The 19,925-nt window shown below is 40.8% G+C and overlaps 1 protein-coding gene and 1 pseudogene across 1 annotated transcript in view; both read left to right on the forward strand.

Annotated features, from left to right (window-relative positions):
* Nucleotides 1-19,925, forward strand: part of PDE1C (phosphodiesterase 1C, calmodulin-dependent 70kDa) — a 646,978-nt gene that overhangs the window by 76,074 nt on the left and 550,979 nt on the right. The gene's annotated exons all lie outside the window — the stretch shown is intronic.
* Nucleotides 8,902-9,345, forward strand: LOC102836495 (annotated as a pseudogene).

Below are 19,925 nucleotides of genomic sequence, written 5' to 3' on the forward strand. Positions count from 1 at the left end.
ATATTTGCCTAATGCAATACATCATTTGATTTCTTGATTGCTGCTTCCATGAGTATTGATGTGGATCCAAGCAAAATAAAGTCTTTGATAGTTGTAATATTTCCTCCATTTCATGATGCTATTTATTTATTGATCCAGGGTGAGGATTTTTTGTTTTCTTTGCATTGAGGTGCAATCCATACTGAAAGCTATAGACTTTGATCTTCATCAGTATTTCAAGTTGTCTTCACTTTCAGCAAGCAAGGTTGTGTCATCTTTGTATCACAGGCTTCTTCCAATGAGTCTTCTTCCAATCCTGATGCCACGCTTTTCTCCATAGAATCCACTTCCTCGCATCATTTTCTCAGCATACAGATTGGTGAAAGGATACAACCCTGACCCAACCTTTTCTGATTTTGAACTATTCAGTATCCCCTTGTCCTGTTCTAATGACTGTTTCTTGGTATATGTACAGGTTTCTCATGAGCTCTGTTGAGTGTTCTGGGATCCCCATTCTTCTCAATGTTATCTGTTGTTTGTTATTATCCACATGAATGCTTTCGTATTCAATAAAACACAAGTAAACCTCTTTTTGGTATTCTCTGCTTTCAGCTAAGATAATCTGACACCAGTAATGATGTCCCCCAGTTCCATGTTCTCTTCTGAATTCTGCTTGAATTTCTGGCAGATCTGTGTGATACTCTGCTGCAACTGATTTTAAATTATCGTTAGCAAAATTTTACTCACATATGATATTAATGATAATGCTAGACAATTTTTGCATTCCATTGTATCACCTTTCTTTGAATGGGCTCAGATATGGATCTCTTCCAACTGGTTGCCTAGGCAGCTGTCTTCTAAATTTCTTGGCATAGATGAGTGAGTACGTCCAGAGCTGCATCAAGTTTATTGAAAGATTTCAATTTGTATTCCACCAATTTCTGGAGCCTTCTTATTTGCCAGTGCCTTCAGTGCAGCCGAGATATCTTTCTTCAGTATCATCAGTTCTCGATCATATGTTGAAAGGGTTGAACACCGACTGATTTCTTTATGGCACTGTGACTCTGAGTATTCCTTTCATCTTCCTTTGATGCTTCCTGCATCATTCAATATAGAGTCTTTCATTACTACAAGTCAAGGCTTCAAATTTCTCTTTAGGATTTTCCAGCTTGAGAAATACTGAGTGTGTTCTTCCGTCTTGTTGTTTTAACTGCAGGTCTCTGCATAGTTCATACTTTGTCTACTCGAGCTACCCTTTGAAATGTTCTGATCAGCACTTTTACTTCATCATTTCTTCCAGTTGGTTTGGCTTCTTTCACCATGGAAGCTACTTCCTTACCATGTTTTTGTTAGCAACTATGAAGCTAACCTAGACTAAGGGTGACCCTGTGTATGAGAGGATAAAATGCTGCCAGTCTTGTGCTATTCCCCTAATTAATTGCAGGTCAAACTATTGTGGGTCATAGGGTTTTTACTGACTGATTTTTGAAGCAGATCTACAGGCCTTTCTTCATAAACTCGAAGCTCTGCCATCTTACTAGCACTGAAGTCTCCACTGACAGACGGTGACAGTTGTGCAAATCATGCATTGTCTGGGACTAGAACCTGGATCCCTGGCATGGAAGATAAGAAGTCTACTGGCAAACCACCAGTGCCTCATGGTACAGTGAAAGACTGTGTCTCAGGCCAACACTTCCACTTAGGCAGTTGATCTGATCTCCTTTCACCTTCTCAAGAACATTGCTTGCAAGTGTTCCCCCTGATTGCACCATCAATTTCTCTCTTTCAGCTTTATCATTCTCACTAGCATGCAAACATACTCTAATTGTTTTTCTCTTAAAAAAAAAAAAAAGAAAAGAAAAAGAGAAATGCTTAATTGATATATAACATTCCCCTATAATTAGCTATTGCCTCATTTCTTAAATCCTCTTTGTAGAAAAAAATCCTTAATTCATACCTTTTTGTACCTGCTGGCTCAGTTTTTTTCCCCTTCAATTGACACCAATCCTATAACCAACTACAATTCCATTGACCTTCTTTATGTCAACACCACCCATAACTTCTTCATTGGTTCTCTAGAGAAGCATGCCCAATGAAGCATATATGTATATATTTAGAGAGGTTTTTCTTAAGGAAGGAGTCCTGATGTGGCACTGTAGGTTAATGCACTGAACTGCAAGGTTGATTTGAACCAGAAGGTCGGTGGTTCAAGTTCACCAGCTGCTCCTCGGAAACTCTATACAGGGTAACTATGAGTTGGAACTGACTCAACAGCACTTAACAACAAATCATAAGGGACTGACACAAGTGGTTACAGATGCTGGTGAGTTCCAAGTCTACGTGCCAGTTCTCAGACTGGAGGCTTCTCTTGACTCACTGGTTACAGGGGCTGATGAATCCAAGATTGGCAGGTGAGATTCCCAGGCTGCACAGACTAACAAGTCTCAGGACCGGCAGGCAATATGGCAGATCTGGCTCAAGTCCAAAGAACTGGGGGCCAGGTGATAGAAGGCCATACACCTGGAATATTGGCTTATTTAGATCAAGCAAATAGCAAAAGAGCTTTGCCAGGCATCCATATATATTGGAAGCACCCCAAGAAACTTCCTTTCAACTGTTGGACTGCTATTAGCAGATCTCATGGTGCATGACCTGACAACTGCCAGGCTACTGCGAATCATGGTCTGGGACAAGTGGACAGAGAGCTTTAACCATCACAGGCCAAATACAGGCTCTGTCATATATAATGTCCAGCAGCAGTTGACACGCTCCTTCTTAAAACACCTTCTTCATCTGACGATGAGATACTGATCTCCATACTTTTTTTTCAGATCAAGTCAAGTTGTAAATGGTGTGAATTAAGACTTAATTTTTATCTGATATGGACAATGAGCAGTTTTAGTATTCACTAATTTGTAGTTCCTCTTCTGTTATTTGGAGTGCTGATGTGGCACTGTGGGTTAATGCACTGAACTCCACAGTTAGTTTGAATCGTAAGGTTGACGGTTCAAGCTCACCCGCCACTCTAAGGAAACCTCATACAGGATCACTGTAGGTTGGAACTGACTTGACGGCACTTAACAACAGCAATAACTTCTGTTATGTATTAAGTTTCATATGGCAAACACTCAGGACTATGATATTCCATTACTCTATGTGTCTGCTTCTAGGCCAGTAAAAACATTGTCTTAGTGGTTTCATAGTTAAGTGCTAATTTCTGATGGAATAGGCATTATCTGTCCTCCTACATCTGTTCTCGATTGCTTTGGCTATTTTTGGACCATTGTTCTTCCTTACAAATTTTAAAATAAGCTTGTCAAGTTTCATGAAAAACCTTGTTGGAATTTTGACTTATTTGTTCAACAACACTTATATATCACTTTTACGTGCCACCTGAAAGCTTTACAAATACTTCCTCAGTTAAAACATATATCTTTATTTGGAGAAAACCGACATCTTTGTGTTATTGAATTTTCCCATTCATAAACATGGGAAATGTCTGATCTTCTATATCTTTTTTGTGTGTGAGTGTTTTATATCATTCTATTTCTTCTTCAAGTTTTTATTTTTTATGATCTTATATATCCTTTCATAACATTTTATAAATTTTGTTATCTTGGTCTTGATGCTCTTGACCAGACCTATTGGTGTGGTGCTGTAGGATCAGCACTGAACTGTGAACCACGAGGTCGGTGGTTCAAACCCACCAGTTGCTCTTCAGAAACCCTGTACAGGATTGCTATGGGTCAGAATAGAATCAACAGCACTTAACAACAACAACAACAATGCTAGGATTCCTGGTGTGGCACTGTAGATCAGCAATGGAATGTGAATCACAAGGCCAGCAGTTCAACCCACCAACTGCTTCCTGGAAACCCTATACAGGATCACTATAAGTCAGAACCCTATACAGGATCACTATAAGTCAACTGCTGTTAACAAGAGCAACGACCTTATAAAGTAAGAGCCCTAGTGGTGCAGTGGTCAAGTGCTTGGCTGCTAAACTTGTAACAATTTCTTAGCATTGTGGCAGATATTGTTTGAGAAATTACATTTCCTAATTGTATATTGCTGACGTAAAGCAGCGCACCAGATTTATGTTGACCTTAATTCCAGCAACTTTACTTAGTTCCTTATTAATTCTAATTATTTGTGTGTGGTTCCTCTTGGATTTCCTAGACTGAGAATTAATAATCTCTCTTGTCAGGACTCCAGGTTGAACAGAAATGGTGATTGTGGGTAGTCTTATTTCATTCCTGACTGTAAAGGGAAATCCTTCTAATTTTCATTACTAACAAGAGTGCTTGCTACGGGTTCATTCTCTTTATCAGATTGAGGAAGTTTCCATCTATTTTTAGTCTTTAAATATTTTACTGTTTAAATTGACATAGATTGTTTTTGTATTGATGTTAACACATGTTTAAATTCATGAAAGCTCCACCACAGTGAGGATATGGAAAAGTTCCATCATTCCAAAACACTCCACATACTGTCCCCACCCCACCCTGGACAACCACCAATAGAAATGTTTCCTTTTCAAGGGTATTGTATAAGTGTAATCAAACTGGTTTCTTTCGTTCAGCATAATACTTATGAGTTTCATCCAAGTTGTTGTATCTATCAACAACATGCCTCTTTTTATAGCTGAGTACTATTCTAGTCTACCACTTGTCTGCCAGTTTGTTGTACTGTGGTGGTTTACATGTTGCTATGATGCTGAAAGCTATGCCACGGGTATTTTAAATACCAGCAGGATATCATTGCTGACGTTAGTTGACTCTTGACTGAAAGAAAATACCAGAAAAATGTTTAGCTATGCTTTATTGACTATGCAGAGGCTTCCGACTATGTGGATCATGACAAGTTGTGGACAACATTGCAGAGAATGAGTATTCTGGAACGTTTAATTGTGTTCATGAGGGACTTGTACATCAGCCAAGAGGCAACTGTTCAAACAGAACAAGAAAACACTGAAATGGTTTAAACTTAGGAAAGGTGTGTGTCAGGGCTGTGTTCTTTCACCATACTTATTCAATCTGTATGCTGAGCATGTAATCCAAGAAGTTGGGTTATGTGAAGAATAATATGGCATCAGGATTGGAGGAAGACTGTGATATGCAGATGACACAACCTTACTTGCTGAAAGTGAAAAGGACTTACATACTTACCGATGAAGATCAAAGACCACAGCTTTGGATATAGGTTGCACCTCACTGTAAAAAAAAAAAAAAAAATCCTCACAACTGGATACAAAAATAACATCATGATAAATGGAGAAAAGATTGAAGCTGTTAAAGACATCACTTTTTTTTTGATCCACTAGCAACACTCATGGAAGCAGCAGTCAAGAAATCAAATGGCGTATTGCATTAGGCAAATCTGCAGCACAAGACCTCTTTAAAGTGTTCAAGAGCAAAGATGTCAGTTTGAGGATTAAAGATGCAATTGATCCAACCCATGCTATTTTCAATAGCTTCGTGTGCATGTGAAAGTTGGACAGCGAATAAGGAAGACTATAGAAGAACTGATGCATTTGAGTAGAGAACAGTATTAAAAGTACCATGGACTGCTAGACGAACAAACAAAATCTGTGTTGGAGGCAGTACAGCTAGAGTGCTCCTTAGAAACCAGGATGGACATCATGTTAGGTAAAGCGAAAAAGAGGAAGTCCTCCAGCAAGAAAGATTGGCAGTCCTGTTTCTGAACTTTGTTCTCTTCTATTAATCTGTTTATCTATTCCTATGTTTATACACACTATAGCTTAAATTTTAAAATCAGGTATTTTGACTTCTTCAATTGTAGAGTAGCTTGACTCATCTTGTTCTAAGTATAAAATGTAAAATATTAAAATGATATTTTGGATCAATTTGTACATAATGTATGATGTTTAGTTCAAGGTTCATTTACTTTCCATATGTATATCCAATTATTTTAACACTCTTTGTGAAAAGGCCTTCTTTTTTATCCATTCATGTGACATTGTAGGATATTGTGCTGGACCTCAAGATCAGTTTGAACAAGGTCAGTTCAAACTCACCAGCTGCTCCTTGGAAACCCTATACCATGTCGCTATGGGTCAGAACCGACTCGATGGCACTTAACAACAACCAGCTTAATGGCACTTAGCAATGCTTTCACAACATTGTCAAAAATCAGTTGGCTTTATTGGCAGGCCTCTTTCTGAACTCTGTTCTGTTCTATTAATCTGTGTACCTATCATTTGGTTAATATCACACTGTTCTGATTATTGTTACTTAAAATTTAAAATCAGGTATTATGATTTCTTCAATGTTATTCTTCTTCAAAATTACTTAAAGATTTCTAGCTCCTTTGCCTTGTCACATACATTTCAAAATTCTATAGGAATTTTGATTGTAGTTTTATTAAACCAAGAGTCCTGGTTTGGCACTGTGGGTTAATGCTCTGGACTGCAAAGTTGGTTTGGACCGCAAGGTTGGTGGTTCAAGCTCACCAAGCCACTCCTTGAAACCCTATACAGGGTTGCTGTCGGTCGGAACCAACTCGATGGCACACAAAAACAATGACACCAACAACTTATTACATCAGTAGATCAATTTGTGGGGAATTCATATCTTCACTATGTTGAGTTTTCTAGTCTATGAACACAACGTATCTCTTCATTTATTTACTTCTTTTTGTTTTTTTTCATCAGCATTTTTATAACTGTAAGCACACAAATCCTGTACATGTGTCACTAAATTTATAGTAAATATTTCGTCTTTTAAAGGGGGTGATGGTAAATGGTGTCATCTTTGAAATTTTAGTTTTCAGTTTTTCATAGTCAGTAAATAGAAAAATCATTTAGTTTTGCATGTTGATCTTGGTTCTTGTGATCTTGCTAAACTCACTTGTTCATTCTGGGAGAATTTTGTTAGACACATCACAGTTTTCTACATAGACTATCATGTCACCATGAATTGGGACATTGATTGATTGATTTTATTATTGTATGGACCTATTGGTGTTTTTCTGCTTCGTCTCTCATACTTTGGACATATTGTCAGGAGGGACCAGTCACTGGAGAAGGATATCATGTTTGGTAAGGTGGACGATCAGAGAAAAAAAAAGGAAGACCCCCCCCCCCCCCCCCAGCGAGATGGATTGGCAAAGTGGCAGCATCAATGGGCTCAAGTGTGGCAACAATTATGAGGTTGGCCCAGGACTGGGCAGTGTTCTGTTCTGTTGTGCACAGGGTTGCTATGAGTCGGTTCCAACTCCATAGCACCTACAACAACAACAACCAAAATCTGGTGTTGGAATTATTGTCTTTATTTTACCTTAATCTCTGAAGCATAGTTTTACCAGATATAGGTTTCTGGGTTGACTATTCTTTTCTTTTAGTAATTCGTAAAAAATGTTTTTTTCCCCACATCCTTTTGTCTTCTATGGCTTTTGATGAGGAATTTACAGTTTTTCAAATCACTGTTCCCTTGTAGACAATTTGTGTTGTTTTTCTCTGGCTACTTTCAGGATTCTTGGCCTTTAGTTTTTAGCAGTTTAATTGTTATGTAACTGGGAATGGATTTCTTTGAGTTGATCCCATTTGGAGTTTACTGTGTATCTTGAATTTACAGGTCTATGTCTTTTGCCAAATGTTGCAAGTTTTCTGCTTTCATTGTTATTCAAAGAATTAATTTTTCCTCCTATTGTGAATAGCGCTGCAATAAACATTGGTGTGTGTATATCTACTCACGTGCTGGCTTGTATTTCTTGTGGATAAATACCAAGTAGAGGAATTGCTGGATCAGAAGGTATTCCTATTTCCAACTTCCTGAGGAAGCACCATACTGTTTTCCAGAGTGGTTGGACCATTTTGTAGTCCTACCAGCAATGTGGGAGGATCCCAGTCTCTCCACATGCTTGCCAGCATTTATTGTCCTCTGCTTTTTTGAACTCCGCTGTTATTGTTGGTGTGAGATGATATCTCATTGTTGTTTTGATTTGCATCTTTCTAAATGGCTAGTGATCATGAACATTTCTTCAAATGTTTGTTGGCTGCCCAGATCTCATCCTTGGTAAACTGTCTGTTCATGTCCTGTGCCCATTTTTAAATTGGGTTATTTGTCTTTTTCTTCTCTATTCATTTTTGTTTGATCTTTTGTCCTCTTTTTTGTTCACATTAGATATTTTTTATTGATCTGTCTTCGAATTCATTGACTCTATTCTGCTACTGAGTCTATCTAGTGAGTTTTAAATTTTTATTATTGCATTTTTTGAGCTGTAAAAATGTCATTTGGTTCTTTTTCGTTCTATCTCTTTACTGAGACCTTCAGATCTTTCCACTTATTAGAAGAGTGTTTGTACTTGCTAGTTGGGACATTTTTAGAATAGCTTCCCTGAAATCTTTGTCAGATAATTTTAACAACTGTGTCATCTCACCCTAGTCTGTTGATTGTCTTTACCCAGCATGTTGAGATTTTCTTGTTCTTTACATGCAAGATAATTTTGAATTTTATCCTGGACATTTTACATATTGTGTGATGAGACACTGGGTCTTGTTTAAGTCCTATGAAGGATGTGGATATTTTTATTTTTGAAGCTATTTCACCCAATTGGTTTCACACTCCAAGTTTTTATTAGCAATGTAGGGGTTGTGATTAGAATGTAAAGTTTTCATTCAAAGCTTTTATAGTGTCAGTCAGCTATATCCCACATCTTTGCCATTGAATCATCAGATGTCTGAGATGAGTATTAGACTGTCTCTTACTTCAGTTCTTGAAGTCTTTGGTAGGCTGCGTAGAGTTATATTTACAAAAACACTATTTGAAGGTGTGCCTAGGAGTTCACATATCTTGATTTGCATACTTTCCTGAGCTTCTGCGTCTCCATGATTTTCCTATACTTTCTGGTTCCTGAGATTTTAGTTAAGCTTTGAGGCCGAGAGCTGTCACTGTTGCTACCAACATGGAGACTTTGTACTGCGTCCTGTCCTTAGCACTCGAATGCCCCAACCTGAAGCTGAAGAAGCTGCACATGCCTTCGGCGATGACGGTGTATGTTCTGGTGGTGGTGTCTTACTTCCTCATCACTGGAGAAATAATTTATGATGTTATTGTGGAACCTCCAAGTGTTGACTCTATGACTGATGAACATGGGCATCAGAGGCTAGTAGCTTTCTTGGCCTACAGAGTAAATGGACAATATATTATGGAAAGACTTGCATCCAGCTTCCTGTTTACAATGGGAGGTTTAGGTTTCATAATCCTGGACTGATCCAATGCACCAAACATTCCAAAACTCAATAGATTTCTTCTTCTATTCGTTGGATTCATCTGTGTCTTATTGAGTTTTTTTATGGCTAGAGTATTCATGAGAATGAAACTTCTGGGTTATCTGATGCGTTAAAGTACCCCTTGAGAAGAAATCAGTGGATATTGGATTTGCTCCTGTTAATGAAGTTTTGACTGCTGTGCCTACCAAACCTCAAATATGAAATGCAGGAAAGGATGAAAGCAGCGGAGAGAAGAATCTAGTGAAAGCATAGGAAGATGATTAAAGTGTGGACTAGAATTTCTCCATGATACTATCAGAGAGACAAGCTTTTTACAGTGTGTTTTTCCCTGCTGACCTAGACTGATATACCAATGATGTTCTTTGTTTTTCATTTCTAAAAGGAAACATACTTAATTTCTACAACCATAATATTGAATCAAGTGATTAATTTTTATAGCCCTGTAACATTTACAGTCAGTTTGAACTGCAAGGTTGGCGGTTCGAGCTCGCCAGTAGCTCCTTGGAAACCCTCTAGAGGGTCACTATGGGTCGGAACTGACTCAACGGCACTTAACAACAACAACATCACTCCCTTCCCTTGACTATGCTCACATCCCAGGACAAGTGGCAGGAGACAGAGTGGGGAAAAAAATGCAACAGGCATTTGGTCACCTTCTTGGGAGTCACAAATATTCTGATCAGAAAGGAAAGTACCCTCCCTTTCAGTTTTAGAGGTTTGACAGCTTCTGGGGATTGGAGTGTAACAGAATGGACTAAAGAAAAAAAAAATACACAGGGACTTTGCTCATTCTGAGCATTAAGAAATTCTTTTCCCACTTCCCTGGAGCCTGTCTTTATTCACGCTGATGCCCACTTGACCTTGAATCAAGGTCAATGGATACTGGAGGATAAAACAGAAAACTTACCACCAATTTGTGGGACATTGAATTCTGCCCATTCCCTTAATCTGTTTGCTACTATTTCTTTTCAGTATCCACAGGTCCCCTGTGCATTCTGTCCATTCTGTGTTTAGTGAGAGACATAGGGTTTCGTGTGCTTACTCCACCTTACCTGGACCCAGAACCCCATTCCTTTGCTTGTTCTCTCTTAAGCGTAAAATGACTTGAGGTTTTCTCCAAGGCTTCCTCTATCTGCAGAGATGATCTCTTTCTTTGTTAATTCTTCTATAATTTCTGAATATAGTAAATTATATTTTGAGATTAATGTAGTCTCAACTATTATTCTTGTACTTCTGTGATAAGCACAGTTTGGCTAAGATAGATTATAAAAATACATTTTGTATTCAATTTGCTAACATTTTATCTACTACTATTACACCTATGTTCAAAGTGTCTTATGTCCTTTCTTGCATTGCCATGTTCAATGTTGAAGAGCTGTATTTAATTCTCTGGTATGTTGTTTGTTGTTAAGTGCCGTCGAGTTGGTTCCGATCCATAATGACCCTGTATAGGGTTTCCAAGGAGCACTGACCTTGTGGCTCAAATGTCTTTGCAGTCTGGTGCATTAACTCAAATAAACTTTTCCTTGAATATTTGATGGAACTTGACTATAAAACTATCTGGATTGGGTGTCTTCTTACAACTGTTTTGTTTGTTTGTTTGATGTGGATTCAGTTTCTTTAGTGGTATAAGATCTAATCTGATAGTACATTTTCAATCTTTCCTGAATCTGTTTTGATAAATTATGTGAGGATGCTTCAAAAAGATCATGGAAAAATAGAATGAAGAGATAATGGGATTTTTCCACAAACTTTTGAAAGCATCCTCATATAATTTTTTATAGGAATTTGTCCTTCTAAACAGCAAATTTATTAGCATGAAGTTTTTCATGTTTTTTTTTTTATCAGTATGTTGTTAATATGCATGAAGGTGTGTATATATGTACATCTATTTTTATCTATCAATCTATCAAAATTTCCCCCATATTGGGCATGTTATTTTATGTTGTCAGTCACTGTGAACCAGTTAGCTTCTTTCTAGCTCATACTTGTGTAAAACCTCTCAGCCAATGAATTCTTTGTTGTGTGGTCCTGAGTTGTGTTTTCCATCACATCTTTTATGTTCTAGAGAATATTTTGACTGATTGTAACTCTTTGGTTATATTTATTTGTTAACAAAACTTCAAAACATTTCAGCCTCAGCGACAAAATGGGGCTAAGGAGTTCTAGTGTGGCGCTGTTGGTTAATGTGTCAGACTGCAATGCCATTTGAACTGCAAGGTTGGTGGTTCAAGCTCACCTGCTGCTTCTTCTTGGAAACCCTATACAGGGTCACTATGGGTCGGGATTGACTCTACAGCACTTAGCAATATCAACAATCTTTCTTAATAATATCATGCAGATATTGAAGTTTTTCAGACTCACTTACAATATGTTTCTTGTATAAGTCATTATCCCCACACAGTGACTTAACTGTGGGCTAGGCGTCGGACTACTAACTACAAGTTTGGCAGTTAAAAGCCATGAGCTGCTCTGAGGGAGAAAGATGGGGCTGACTGATCCCATAAGAGTTTGCACCCTTGGAACCCCTGTATAGGGTGGCCGTGATGGCAGCGGGCATTGTGGGTCACTCCTGTGAAGTGGTTTGCAGGCTGTCCTAATTATAGCCATCTTCCATCTATGTTGGATTTTCTCCATACGTGGCTCTTTATTAGCTAAGATTTTGGTCAGTGGACAGTTATTCAAGCAGTAAAATGGTGGGCCCAATTCACATAAGGGCAAGGGACCCTTTTTTTATAATTTTTTTTTTTAAGTTTTTATTGTGAATTATGTTTTAGTTTACATGGATGAACATTATCTTTACATTCATCCTATTGTATTTTTATTCATTGCAATGATCACAATCCCCTGCATGCATCATCAAACAACCAGAGGGTACACCCCACATGCCTGCCCCCCGGCCACCAGCACACAGCCCCTCTCCCTCCCTGAGTCCAGAGTCCCCAGCCGCTCCTTCTGTCCATATCATCCTCTCTGCCTCCATCCCTAGTGTCACTGCCTCCCCAACAGGGTCTTGCACTTCCCTTTTCTCCCTTGATGACTCCAGGGATCTCCGCTCCTGGACTGAAAAATCAGCCACTCCCCTCTTTTGTTACCAAACATTTACATTTATCTTTCCAACATTTACTGTCAGACCTGATAGCAATCATTCCCTATTGAACCACAGGAGTCTTTTCCCCCTCACCTTTTATCAACCCCATCCAGACAGGTTGGAAACAACTAGGTTCCCTATTGAAAGCTTGTAAGACAGTCACTTCTTGCCTTTGTAGTCCCCCCAGTTTGGGTAGCTAATGTCTGAGTTCCCCCTCCCTGTCGACCTTGTGTACCAAGGGGGTGGGAATGATCCTTACTATAGAGATTTGTCTGCTCCTTTGTCATACTGCATTCACAAAATGTCAAGATCATCCACTTATAGTGGGTTACTCCTTTTTTTTTTTCCCTTCCTCTTCTTTCTTCCTCTGGTTGTGTTCTGATCATCTAGCCATTGATGTCAGGTCAAATGGGTACTATCTGCAGGTGTGGGTGTTCTTGTGCATCCCCCCTCACTTTATATCACTGGATGCTTCACACTCTGTTCTAGTCCTCTGAAGCCCTGTCCCTGCCCCTGGGCCCAGGGATCCCCAGGTCTCATCATACTGCTGGTTAGCCAGGTCTCAATCCAGGTTAACAGGAGTCTATTGAATGTGGTCAGACTTAGTTCACAAGTGATGTCTAAAATATCATCTCCTGAATGCAGATAAGTCAAGAAGGGCAGGTCTCATGATTTTGGACAGGTGACTCAACAGCCCTGAGCTTCAGTGTCCAGAGATCTATGGGTCACCATAGGGATCCATGGTGGCATTGTGGGTTAAGCATTGGACCGCTGACTGCAAGGCCGGCAGTGCAAACTCATCAGCTACTTCAAGGGAGACAATGAGGCTGTCTGTTCTTACAAGGATTTACAGACTCAGAAACCCTGTGTAGGGTCACTGTGAATTACAATAGACTCCTCAGCAGTGGGCTTTTAAAACATCAAGTTGAGTCACTGTATCTTTATTCTAATTTGGGCAAATTTAAAAAGAGCTCAGGTAGTGCACTAGTGAAAACACTAGGCTGCTATGAAAGACTGATGGTATGAACCCACCAGCATCGCTTTGGAAGAAAAGATGAGGGTGTCTGCTTCCGTAAAGACTGACAGCTTGGAAATTGACTCGGTAGCAGTGGGCTTTTGGGTTTGAGGAACCTTGGAATCTGTTGTTCAAAAAGGAGACTGGGTATTGGAGGTCTGGAAAGGGGTTGCTACTGAGGGAGAGTAACAGAGATGGCGCTGAACAGCCAGCCTCAGAGAAGTAAATCATTTTAATTGGCTTTTTAATTCCATAGAACAGCAAATTAAGTGCTCGGATATCCTCCCTTGTTGTTTCTCCCCTGGCTCCTGTCACCCTGGCTAGGGTCCAGACAAAACTGAGTTGCCACAGAGGACCCATCACCATGGTTTTTGGGGGCTTCCAGGGAGTTCGTGCAGAGTCAGAGGCCTCCCTTCATGGTGGACGCTGATTGCACTGAGAGCCACCAGGGAAGGCCTAGCAGCTGCCACTTAGCAACCGTTTTCCTCCCTGGGCCTGGTAGGCCTGCTGTGGAACGTACTGCTGTCCTTCTGAGCAATGCCTTTCAGCTCTCCCACCCTCCAAGCTGCTTTGTCCTTAAGCTTGGGCTTCAAAAACGCATCACGTTAGGGACGCTGTCTTTTGGGGCCCTTCATTCTCTGCCTCCACCCACAGTTCCCTGGTTCATGCTGCACTAAAGAACTGTGCTAGGTCCAGAAGTCTCCCAGTAATTGGGGAGGGCACAATAACACTGATTACTAACTTCCCTTGATGGTTTATTCATTTAACAAATATTGAGCTGGGCCCTGTGCTAGCAGGTGCAAGGATACAAACACATGATTCATGTCCTTGAGGAACTTGTAGTGTAGTGGTGACATTCCAGAGTCAGAAAAGTAAGTGTCCTGTGGTGTGTCAATCAACATGAAAGATGTTATAATGGACCAAGTGCACCAAAGTGGAACGGGAGTGAGAAGGTCAGAAAGTGCAATGGAATGGATGTGATGCTTGCATTTTGAAGGAGATGGATAGTGTCTCCCAGGTGTTCAATACAAGAGAGTGAATGCCCAGTGTGTGTGAAAGCCAACTTGGGCTTTGGGAGAACCTTTCTTTGAATATTCAAACCGTGCTTTGAATATATTAGAAATTGGTTATTTTTTTCTCTAAAAGTCCAGATAGCAAATAAACAAATGAAAAAACAAACAATTCCAGCTGAGTGGAGTTGCAGGTCATATAGTCTCTACTGCAATCATTTAATGCCACTGTTGCAACATGAAAGCAGACATAGACAATATGTAAATAAACAGGCATGGTTGTGTTTTGATAAAACTTTATTTATAAGAATAATCAGTGGCTAGATTTGCCCATGCCATAGTTTGCCCATCCCTGGAATAAAGCAACATCAATAAAGAAACAACAACCAAGTTGCCTTGAATTGATTCTAACTCACGATGACCCCCATGTGTGTCAGAGTAGAACTGTGTTCCTTGGGGGTTTCAGTGGCTGAATTTTGGAAAGTGGATCACTATGTCTTCATTCTAAGCCATTTCTGGGTGATTTCGGTTAGCAGCTGAACACGTTGACCATTTGTACCACCCAGGGACTCCCACCATAGTAACATCCAGTGTGTTGGTTTGTGGTGAAAAATGAGGCACCACCCTTTTATCTTTATACTGTGTAAATGCCGCTCCCACTTTATTTTCCTGGCTACCTGCCCCTCACTCTCCACCCCTATTTTTATATTTTAACTGGCTTGGGAACTTCCTGTTCCCACCAGATGATGGGAGCATTAACTTATTTAATATGTCAACATCTCTCTGAAACATGATAATAGCATGTCATCCCAGGAACTCTGATTTGGAGTAGACTTCCCAACCATTCTCCTCACTCCAGCAACTGTACCTCCCTCTTCTCACTCTCCCCTGGAGCCATAGGAATGGGTTTGGGGCAGTCCTTTGGCTAAAGTTGAATGTGTTGGTTGGCTACTTGACTTGGGTTAGCCAAAGAGGCTATCTATGTGGTGAATTTTGAATGGGGATTCAGAGCCTGTTTTCTCACGAGTCTGGACTAGTAGCATGTACTTTGGGATTTCTTGGGAGCATCCTCTGGGAACTAGTGAAAATGGATCAAGAGGGAAACAAGGGTATGAATGGTGTCCACTCTCTGGGTTCCTGGTAGTTTCTACTTCACCTCCTTCCTGCAACTCGCCATGGGACTGGTTATAGGGTTCAGTGAGGGTCTCAGAGAACCCCAAGTAAAAGGAGTGGGTGTTGAGCTTTAGGAGCTCCAGGTTCCCATCCCTGTTTCAACATGAGATGATCTAGTGCTTCTCTGTCATAATGACATAGAAAGAAAATGATTCTACTGCATAAAACAGTTGAGACCACATGCCGAGATAATCCACTTCTGATTGTCTACACGTGCTTAGAACAGTGCTCTATCAGCACTGGGCCTGCTGTCCCTGGAGCAAGATACACGCCCCAAATGTGCCACATCCATCTGTGTGATCTTGAGCATCTCCTTTCCCTTCTGTGGGCCTGGGATTCCTCCAAAACAAAGAGAAGATTTTATGATAGATTTTTGATTGCTAACATCCTTTCCAGCTGGGGTAGCCTTGAGGCCTTTGACTTCAGCTCTGTCAATTGAACTGAGAAGAATATGATATGGAAATGTTTGGAATTATGTCAAGGAAGGTGTAGAAGAGGAAGTAAAATACTCACTGGTGAAGATCAAACACCACAGTCTTCAGTATGGGTTGAAACTCAGTGTAAAGAAAGCAAAAACCCTTACCACTGGACCAATAAATAACATCATGTTAAATGGAGACAAGATTGAAGTTGTCAAACACTTCATTTTGCTGGATCCATAGTCAACAGCAGGCTAAGAAATCAAACGACATATAGCATTAGGCAAATCCGCTGCTCAAGACCTCTTCAAAGTGTTCAAGAGCAAAGATACCAATTTGAGGACTAAAGATGGGCCTGTTCCAAGTCATGGTATTTTCAGTCACCTCATATGCATGTGAAAGTTGTACTATGAATAAGGAAGACCATAGAAGAATTGATGCATTTGAGTTATGGTGTTGGAGAAGAATATTGAAAGTACCATGGACTGTCATATGAATAAACAGATCTGTCTTGGAAGTGGTGCAGTCAGAATGCTTCTTAGAAACCAGGATGGTGAGATTTTGTCTCTCATACTTCATACATGTTATCAGGAGGAACCAGTCCCTGGAGAAGGACATTATGCTTGGTAGACTGGAGGGTCAGTGATAAAGAGGAAGACCCCCAATGGATGGATTGACACAATGGCAGAAGCAAGAGTCCAAGAATAACAAGAATTGTGAGGATGGCACAGGACTAGGCAGTGTTTCGTTTTCTTGTGCATAAATCCCTATGAGTTGGAATCAACTCAACAGCTCCTAAAAACAATAGGTACTGGAAGAAAGAGCAGAGCCTTGGAGTCAGATAATATGGAGTACAATTAACACAGGCCAGCAAGGATCCTCTTGAAGAACATCACTGACCCATGTGTGCCTCATCTGAAGTAAAATTCTATTGGAAAATTGTTTCAACAAACAAGTTTATGGTGACTGTGATCTAACTTGTGCTCCTATACAGTTGTGCAATGCACAACCCACCCAACTGTACCCAGTAGCTGTCTGTATCCTTGGGTAATTTTTCTCAGTCCATTTGGAACTTGGTTTCCTCATCTTGGAGAAAGGATAGTAATTGCTGCCTCACAGGGTTGTGGTAAGGATTGTAGTTCTTGCTAAGTGCCATGGAGTCTATTCCAACTCATAGACACCCTGTGTAGGGATTCTGAAGAGTGACTGGTGAGTTTGAACTGCTGACTCTGTGGTTCAAATTGACCTTGTGGCCTAGTGCTTATCCTATAGTGCCACACCATAGAACCAGTAAAACTGCTAAGTTGATTCCGAATCATGGTGATCCCATGTTGTGTCAGAGTAGTACTGTGCTTTACAGAGTATTCAGTGATTGGTTTTTTAAAAATAATTTGCTAAATCTATCTTCTGAGGTGCCTCTGGGTGGACTTGAACCACCAACCCATGTGTTAGTTGTTATTGTTAAGTGCTTTCCAGTCAGCTCCAATTCATAGCAACCCTGTATAGTTTCTGAGAAGCAGTTGGTGGATTTGAACCTCCAGCCTTGCAGTTCAAACTGACCTTGTGGTCCAGTGCATTATTCAGCAGTGCCACACCAGGACTCCTTTTGGTTAGTAGCTGGTTGCATTAACTATTTGCACCACCCAGGGACTCTGGACAGTGGTGTGAATAATAAAGTCTAGAGCTCATTCAGAGTGGCTGCTCTGGAAATGTGAATTTCCCTTTCGGTTTTCCCAGTGTACTCTTGTTGTGGTCTTCAACTCCCAAAGCACCTCCTCCTGCAGAAGACTAGCAGAACGTGGGCTTGTGTTTGCCTGGTGGACTCTGAGCAGACAAATGCATCCTGTTGGTTGGTGCCAGCTTGTGCCGCTGTCTCAGGAGTTCATTCCAAGATGTCTTGGAATGCTGCCTCTGCTTCCCCTTTGAGAGGGGACAGAGAGAGGCTCCAAGGACAGGGTCTGATCACCTGGGGAGGCTTAGTGGCGTCACTGTTGCGAGGCACTGGGGAGGCCCAGGAGAGCCAGGTCCAGAAAGGAAGAGTAGCGCCGCCTGTAAGTAGTTCATGTCTGGCAGAAGGGTGACCCTAGGGAGACGTCCTCATGAAGGGAAGGAGATGCATGGGCTGCTCACGCCTACTCTTGCTCCACTAGCAGGCAGGGCAGGAGAATGGCGTCACCCACTGGATTCAGCTTAGGTAGTAGGGACTGGGGATTTCTTGGCCCCTTGACTGAGAAAACATAGGCTCTCCCAGCATGCATGCACTGGAAAGAATGCCAGCTCTATTGTTCATCCTGCATTTGAATTTCAGGACTGCTACTCACTAGGAGCTCTGATAGCATAGTGGTTATGAATTGAACTGCTAACCTCAAGGTCAGCAGTTCAAAGCTACCAGCCGTTCCATGAGAGAAAGATGAGGCTTTCTGCTTCCATTAGCCTTGCATTCACTATGAGTCAGAACTGATTCCACAGCACACCACACCACCATCATTAGGAGTCCTGGTGTGGTGCTGTGTGTTAATACTCTGGATTGCACAATTGGTTTGAACTACAAGGTTGGCGACTCAAGCTCCTTGGAAACCCTATACAAGGTCACTATGGGTCGGAACCAACTCAACGGCACTTAACAAGCACAAGAACAACTTACTGGCTGTGTTCCCTTAGAACAATTCCTTAACCTTTATGAGACCCAATTTCCTCATTTATAAGATGGAAGGAAATAATTATTCCCACCTTGAAAGAGACCAGGCCCGTAGAATGATACTCAAGGATTCTTAGGAGCTCTCATACTGTCATTCCCGATACCCTGAGCTCCAGCCATCCAAACTGCTCTCCCATCACCCTGTTCCATTTCCATTCCTTTCCAGATGCTGTTCCCTCTGCATGAAAACAATGCCTGCCTCTTTGTTTCTCAAAGTCTGCTAACATTCTGGTCTTGATGAAATCCTCCTTGTTCTTCAAAATCCGTACCTATGAAGGCTCTCTAGTGCTTTCCAGCATTAGCTAATTCAGGTAACAAATGATCCTGAAGTTTTGCAACTTACGACAAAAATAAATCTTTATTACCTCACACAGTTTCTGTGGATCAGGAAGGTGGGGACATTTTTGTGGAGTGATTCTGGCTCAGGGTCTTTCATGAGATTGTAGTTGAGATGTTGTCTGGCCTGTAGTCATCTAAAAGGTGGTGGGCCTGCTTCTAGTGGGTTTATTCACATGACTGGCAAGTTGCTGCTGACGTTCAGTGGGAGATTTAGGTTCTTCACCATGAAGGCTTCTCCACAGGGCTGCTTTTACCCCTTCTGGGAAACTCTCAGTTCGTTTGGACAGCTCCTAGCTGTACAAAGCTGAAGATGAGTCCCAGGTGCCCTCTGCTTAGACTAAAAAGGAAACAAGAGAGCCACTTGACTGAGGGAGGTGGCGATGACCTTAACAATCACTGTGGAAGTGAATGGTACTAGGCAGTGGGTTGCTGAGGCTTATTTAAAACAAAAACACATATTCTTCTCTTTCTGTAGTCATTTAGGTGACTTTACATTTGTGAGGAGAAAGGCCTCAGGATTTATTTGTCAAATGGGGAAAAAACTGCTTGCAGGTTTGGAGAAGAGAAGACTTAAAGGGCAGAAGCCACACAATTATCTTCAAATGTTTGAAAGTCCCTTGGTGGAAAAACCACATCTATTCCATGTGGGGCAGAAAGATTTTGGCTCAATGTGAGGCAGAGATTCCTAACCTTGGGAGAATTGTCTAAAGACGAAGAGTCCTGTCTCCAGATTTGATTTGGACAAGCTGAACTTTTCTGATTCATGATTTCCTCTCTGTAAAATGGAGTAACAATTCTTCCTTCTTGCAGTGATGTGGACAGTAAGTAAAAATGATGCAGTGGTTTATACTGTCTTGGTCTTTTCATGTGCATGCTAAAACTGGACAATGAAGAAGGCAGACAGAAGACTTGATGTATTGGAACTGTAATTTTGGTGAAGAATATTCA

This window comes from Chrysochloris asiatica, unplaced genomic scaffold (genome assembly GCF_000296735.1).
Source record: "Chrysochloris asiatica unplaced genomic scaffold, ChrAsi1.0 scaffold00006, whole genome shotgun sequence".
NCBI lineage: Eukaryota > Metazoa > Chordata > Mammalia > Afrosoricida > Chrysochloridae > Chrysochloris > Chrysochloris asiatica.